This window comes from Oncorhynchus clarkii, chromosome 12, assembly GCF_045791955.1.
Source record: "Oncorhynchus clarkii lewisi isolate Uvic-CL-2024 chromosome 12, UVic_Ocla_1.0, whole genome shotgun sequence".
Lineage (NCBI taxonomy): Eukaryota > Metazoa > Chordata > Actinopteri > Salmoniformes > Salmonidae > Oncorhynchus > Oncorhynchus clarkii.
Genome location: NC_092158.1, coordinates 5,596,196 through 5,603,695, shown reverse-complemented (window position 1 = coordinate 5,603,695; position 7,500 = coordinate 5,596,196). Strand labels below are relative to the sequence as shown.

Below are 7,500 nucleotides of genomic sequence, written 5' to 3'. Positions count from 1 at the left end.
TCTCGGTTTCCAGCTTTGATGCACCTGTACTGACCTCGCCTTCTGGGTGATAGCGGGGTGAACAGGCAGTGGCTCGGGTGGTTGTTGTCCTTGATGATCTTTTTGGCCTTCCTGTGACATCGGGTGGTGTAGGTGTCCTGGAGGGCAGGTAGTTTGCCCCGGTGATGCGCGGGGCAGACCGTACCACCCTCCGGAAAGCCCTGCGGTTACGGACGGCGCAATTACAGTACCAGGCGGTGTGATACAGGATGCTCTCAATGGTGCATCTGTAAAAGTTTGTGAGGGTCTTGGGGGCCAAGACACATTTCTTGAGCTTCCTGAGGTTGATGAGGTGATGTTGCACCTTCTTCACCACACTGTCTGTGGGGGGTGGAACCATTTCAGATAGTCAGTGATGTGTACGCCGAGGAACTTTAAGCTTTCCACCTTCTCCACTGTAGCCTGGTCGATGCTCCCTCTGCTGTTTCCTGAAGTCCACGATAAGCTCCTTAGTTTTGTTGACGTTGAGGGAGAAGTTATTTTTCTAAATGGTGTGCTGTGCTGTGCTAGTTAATTTCCCTCTGTAGGACAGAGGCAGGGAGCTCATATCTTTTTCTCACCTCTGATAATGCTCTGATGCAGAAATAGTCCTGTCACACAACACCAACCTCTCACACACACACACACACACACACACACACACACACACACACACACACACACACACACACACACACACACACACACATACACCAGTCTATGTCACACACACTGGGAAATGTCACACACACCAGCCTCACAGCCTAACACACATCGTCACCAGGGAATGAGTATCACGGCCAAACTAACCCTGTTAAGAACAGTGGACACTGTCTTCATATAAAATATCTCTGAAAAGACCACTACTTGGCAACTCTTTTAGGATATATGTGTTGAATGAAGTTGAGATTTTCAACGGGCTTACACCGACAACGGACACATCTACTTATTATGGGAAGATATTGCCTTTCATTAAGGTGCTCGGATAAATCTGATGTATCTGTCCAAACGCCTTCTAGATAAAGGTCAAGGGTCAGGGGGTCATCCTGTGGAATTAATTTTTTTAAATGTATTTTTTTACCTTTATTTAACTAGGCAAGTCAGTTAAAGAACAAATTATTACTTACAATGACGGCCACCTGGTACTGAAATTATTTAAGGTCAGGGGTCAGGGGGGTCATCCTGTGGATATTATTTAAGGTCAGGGGTCAGGGGGTCCTCCTGTGGATATTATTTAAGGTCAGGGGGTCCTCCTGTGGATATTATTTAAGGTCAGGGGTCAGGGGGTCATCCTGTGGATATTATTTAAGGTCAGGGGTCAGGGGGTCATCCTGTGGATATTATTTAAGGTCAGGGGTCAGGGGGTCATCCTGTGGATATTATTTAAGGTCAGGGGTCAGGGGGTCATCCTGTGGATATTATTTAAGGTCAGGGGTCAGGGGGTCATCCTGTGGATATTATTTAAGGTCAGGGGTCAGGGGGTCATCCTGTGGATATTATTTAAGGTCAGGGGGTCATCCTGTGGATATTATTTAAGGTCAGGGGTCAGGGGGTCATCCTGTGGATATTCTTTAAGGTCAGGGGTCAGGGGGTAATCCTGTGGATATTCTTTAAGGTCAGGGGTCAGGGGGTCATCCTGTGGATATTCTTTAAGGTCAGGGATCAGGGGGTCATCCTGTGGATATTCTTTAAAAGCATTGTCTTGTACAGTAAGTCAATACTCTGCTACAGCTGCCAGAGTGATAGATCTGCATCCTAAATGGCACCCTATTCCCTATATAGTGCACTACTTTAGACCAGAGCCCTATGGAACCCTATTCCCTATATAGTGCACTACTTTAGACCAGAGCCCTATGGAACCCTATTCCCTATATAGTGCACTACTATAGACCAGAGCCCTATGGAACCCTATTCCCTATATAGTGTACTACTTTAGACCAGAGCCCTATGGAACCCTATTCCCTATATAGTGCACTACTTTAGACCAGAGCCCTATGGAACCCTATTCCCTATATATAGTGCACTACTTCAGACCAGAGCCCTATGGAATTCCCTATATATAGACTATATACACTCTTTTTGACCAGGGCCCATAGTGAACTATGTACGTGGGGGGATAGTATTTCATTTGTACGTGGGGGGATAGTATTTCATTTGGGATACACAGCTAGACCGCTCCACTGCACTGAAACCCCACACGTCACTCTATGGGAGTAGCCCCATTAGCCAAGCCTTCTCTGTGGGGAAGGGGGGAGGAAGGCCGAGCCCTAAATCTCACCCTATTATATACATAGGGCAATACGTTTGACCATGACCCATATAGTACTATGTAGAGAATAGAGTGCCATTTGGGACGGAGACAAAGAGGTTAGAGGGGGAGTTGCTGTCAAAGGCTTAATCCATTTAACATTTTTTGTGTGTTTAAAGCGCCGCAGAGAGAAAGTCCATTTTTCAGGCCTGCCATCTGCAAATACTTTCAAGCCATTGGTAAAAAGCCGATAGTCAAAGTGTTCGGCAGCGGAGGGCGCAGCGCAAAGGGTGATACTAAAGTACAGAAAGAAGTGTGTTTATAGAGTATGAATCACTGCACTTACAGACACGTTGAGAGAAATCTACATGAACGCTGCCTTGTTAAATCTACATGAACGCTGCCTTGTTAAATCTACATGAACGCTGCCTTGTTAAATCTACATGAACGCTGTCTTGTTAAATCTACATTAACGCTGCCTTGTTAAATCTACATGAATGCTGCCTTGTTAAATCTACATGAATGCTGCCTTGTTAAATCTACATGAACGCTGCCTTGTTAAATCTACATGAACGCTGCCTTGTTAAATGTACATGTACCATGTCTTGTTAAGTTTACATGTACCCTGTCTTGTTAAGTTTACATGTACCCTGTCTTGTTAAATCTACATGTACCCTGTCTTGTTAAATCTACATGTACCCTGTCTTGTTAAGTCTACATGTACCCTGTCTTGTTAAATCTACATGTACCCTGTCTTGTTAAATCTACATGTACCCTGTCTTGTTAAATCTACATGTACCCTGTCTTGTTAAATCTACATGTACCCTGTCTTGTTAAATCTACATGTACGCTGTCTTGTTAAATCTACATGTACCCTGTCTTGTTAAATCTACATGTACCCTGTCTTGTTAAATCTACATGTACCCTGTCTTGTTAAGTCTACATGTACCCTGTCTTGTTAAATGTACATGTTTCTCTCAGAACAGAATGTACAGTCAGTTACTGGTCATGGGGCTGCATCTGGAAAGGCACACTATTCCCAATATATTGCACTACTTTTGAACAGAGCCCTATGGGCCCTGACTAAACGTAGTGCACTATATAGGGCTCAGGGTGCCATTGAAGACAGTCAGTAAATATCTGCCTCTGTTCGCCATGCTCCAGCTAGTGTAACAGTCTCTGGTTCAGTTAAAGGGTTTATTAGACACGCATCATTACTAGAGGAATACCTTGGCACCCCCCCGCCACCCCCACGTTCCCTCCAGCCCAAGCTCCGTCTGATATACCCCTCACCACCCCCACGTTCCCTCCAGCCCAAGCCCAGTCTGATATTCCCCTCACCACCCCCACGTTCCCTCCAGCCCAAGCCCCGTCTGATATATCCCCCGCCACCCCCTACGGTACCCTCCAGCCCAAGACTCTTCCCTCCAGCCCAAGACTCTTCCCTCCAGCCCAAGACTCTTCCCTCCAGCCAAAGACTCTTCCCTCCAGCCCAAGACTCTTCCCTTCAGCCCAAGCCTCTTCCCTCCAGCCCAAGCCCCGTCTGATATACCCACTGCCACCCTCTACGGTTCCCTCCAGCCCAAGACCATCTGATATACCCCCCACCACCCATTATGGTTCCCTCCAGCCCAAGCCCCGTCTGATATACCCCCCGCCACCCCCTACGGTACCCTCCAGCCCAAGACTCTTCCCTCCAGCCCAAGACTCTTCCCACCAGCCCAAGACTCTTCCCTCCAGCCCAAGACTTCCCTCCAGCCCAAGACTCTTCCCTCCAGCCCAAGCCCCGTCTGATATAACCCCCACCACCCCCTACGGTTCCCTCCAGCCCAAGCCTCGTCTGATATACCCCCCACCACCCCCTACGGTTCCCTCCAGCCCAAGCCCCGTCTGACATTATAATGTATGGTCATGTAGTAAAAAGCATGTGTAGTAAGTGAACATGTTTATAGGTTGATCTGTGGAGAGACACATACAGATGGCTTTCCTGATGACCCCTCCATCATCCACTGAGCAAGAAGAAGAATGGCTCCATCCCAAACGGGTACCCGGTTTCCTATATAGGGCACTACACAACAAACAAAGTGGACAGTACCATTGACCGGCATCCATCTCCATTCATCCGTGTCCCAGTGCTATTTCAGACCAGTCTCTCTCTCTCCCCTCCCCACCATGCCTCTCTCTCGTTGATTAGCTGCATTTTGGGTTAGTGAGGGCTGATGAGCCTCAGCCTGGTTCACATTATAAACACATGATAACAGGAGCACTCTGTGTTTTACCTCCCAGTACGAAAAGTCCAGATGATGCTGGAGAGGGTTGGACAGTTTATAAAGCCTGTTGATGCTGTAGAGGGTTGGACAGTTTATACAGCCTGTTGATGCTGGAGAGGGTTGGACAGTTTATACAGCCTGTTGATGCTGGAGAGGGTTGGACAGTTTATACAGCCTGTTGATGCTGGGGAGGGTTGGACAGTTTACACAGCCTGCTGATGCTGGAGAGGGTTGGACAGTTTACACAGTCTGTTGATGCTGGAGAGGGTTGGACAGTTTATACAGCCTGTTGATGATGGAGAGGGTTGTACAGTTTATACAGCCTGCTGCCATTGCACTATGGACGCTTGTTCGTCTCCTGGTGCACGTGTGTGTGTTCCTGTGTGTGTTGTGTGTGTGTGTGTGTGTGTGTGTGTGTGTGTGTGTGTGTGTGTGTGTGTGTGTGTGAATCTCTCCTGGTGTGTGCGATCTACGCAGTGTGTGTGTATGTGTGTGTGCGTGCGTGCGTGTGTGTGTGTGTGTGTGTTCCTGTGTGTGTGTGTGTGTGTGTGTGTGTGTGTGTGCCCACTTTGCTGCCAGGCCTAATGCCAACTTCGGACTTGTTTTCAATCATTTTCAGGGCTCATTTCACGGGCAAGAAATAAACACTCTAATAACAAATACCGATCCAGTCAATTTGGTTCCCTACAGCCACCCATTGTTCATTTGAAATCAGTGCATATCTACGCTCTTAAAAATGTGTATAAATCTTTTTTTTAGTCTTTGATTACAAGTTATACAATATTAAAATCAGTAGCAACCCTGCATTTTTTTGTTTGTATTTTGTATTTATTATGGATCCCCATAAGTTCCTGCCAAGACAGCAGATGCTCTTCCTGGGGTTTATTATGGATCCCTATTAGTTCCTGCCAAGACAGCAGCTTCTCTTCCTGGGGTTTATTAAGGATCCCCATTAGTTCCTGCCAAGGCAGCAGCTACTCTTCCTGGGGTTTATTATGGATCCCCATTAATTCCTGCCAAGGCAGCAGCTACTCTTCCTGGGGTTTATTATGGATCCCCATGAGTTCCTGCCAAGGCAGCAGCTACTCTTCCTGGGGTTTATTATGGATCCCCATGAGTTCCTGCCAAGGCAGCAGCTACTCTTTCTGGGGTTTATTATGGATCCCCATTAGTTCCTGCCAAGGCAGCAGCTACTCTTACTGGGGTTTATTATGGATCCCCATAAGTTCCTGCCAAGGCAGCAGCTACTCTTCCTGGGGTTTATTATGGATCCCCATTAGTTCCTGCCAAGGCAGCAGCTACTCTTCCTGGGGTTTATTATGGATCCCCATTAGTTCCTGCCAAGGCAGCAGCTACTCTTCCTGGGGTTTATTATGGATCCCCATTAGTTCCTGACAAGGCAGCAGTTACTCTTCCTGGGGTTTATTATGGATCCCATTTAGTAACCTGACCAGGCAGCAGCTACTCTTCCTGGGGTTTATTATGGATCCCCATTAGTTCCTGCCAAGGCAGCAGCTACTCTTCCTGGGGTTTATTATGGATCCCCATTAGTTCCTGCCAAGGCAGCGGCTACTCGTTCTGGGGTTTATTATGGATCCCTATTAGTTCCTGCCAAGACAGCAGATGCTCTTCCTGGGGTTTATTATGGATCCCTATTAGTTCCTGCCAAGACAGCAGCTTCTCTTCCTGGGGTTTATTAAGGATCCCCATTAGTTCCTGCCAAGGCAGCAGCTACTCTTCCTGGGGTTTATTATGGATCCCCATTAATTCCTGCCAAGGCAGCAGCTACTCTTCCTGGGGTTTATTATGGATCCCCATTAGTTCCTGCCAAGGCAGCAGCTACTCTTCCTGGGGTTTATTATGGATCCCCATGAGTTCCTGCCAAGGCAGCAGCTACTCTTTCTGGGGTTTATTATGGATCCCCATTAGTTCCTGCCAAGGCAGCAGCTACTCTTCCTGGGGTTTATTATGGATCCCCATAAGTTCCTGCCAAGGCAGCAGCTACTCTTCCTGGGGTTTATTATGGATCCCCATTAGTTCCTGCCAAGGCAGCAGCTACTCTTCCTGGGGTTTATTATGGATCCCCATTAGTTCCTGCCAAGGCAGCAGCTACTCTTCCTGGGGTTTATTATGGATCCCCATTAGTTCCTGACAAGGCAGCAGTTACTCTTCCTGGGGTTTATTATGGATCCCATTTAGTAACCTGACCAGGCAGCAGCTACTCTTCCTGGGGTTTATTATGGATCCCCATTAGTTCCTGCCAAGGCAGCAGCTACTCTTCCTGGGGTTTATTATGGATCCCCATTAGTTCCTGCCAAGGCAGCGGCTACTCGTTCTGGGGTTTATTATGGATCCCTATTAGTTCCTGCAAAGACAGCAGATGCTCTTCCTGGGGTTTATTATGGATCCCTATTAGTTCCTGCCAAGACAGCAGCTTCTCTTCCTGGGGTTTATTAAGGATCCCCATTAGTTCCTGCCAAGGCAGCAGCTACTCTTCCTGGGGTTTATTATGGATCCCCATTAATTCCTGCCAAGGCAGCAGCTACTCTTCCTGGGGTTTATTAATGATCCCCATTAGTTCCTGCCAAGGCAGCAGCTACTCTTCCTGGGGTTTATTATGGATCCCCATGAGTTCCTGCCAAGGCAGCAGCTACTCTTTCTGGGGTTTATTATGGATCCCCATTAGTTCCTGCCAAGGCAGCAGCTACTCTTCCTGGGGTTTATTATGGATCCCCATAAGTTCCTGCCAAGGCAGCAGCTACTCTTCCTGGGGTTTATTATGGATCCCCATTAGTTCCTGCCAAGGCAGCAGCTACTCTTCCTGGGGTTTATTATGGATCCCCATTAGTTCCTGCCAAGGCAGCAGCTACTCTTCCTGGGGTTTATTATGGATCCCCATTAGTTCCTGACAAGGCAGCAGTTACTCTTCCTGGGGTTTATTATGGATCCCATTTAGTAACCTGA

The 7,500-nt window shown here is 47.5% G+C and overlaps 1 protein-coding gene across 1 annotated transcript in view; it reads right to left on the bottom strand.

Moving 5' to 3' along the window:
- Positions 1-7,500, bottom strand: part of LOC139421845 (DCC netrin 1 receptor) — a 729,366-nt gene that overhangs the window by 221,319 nt on the left and 500,547 nt on the right. The gene's annotated exons all lie outside the window — the stretch shown is intronic.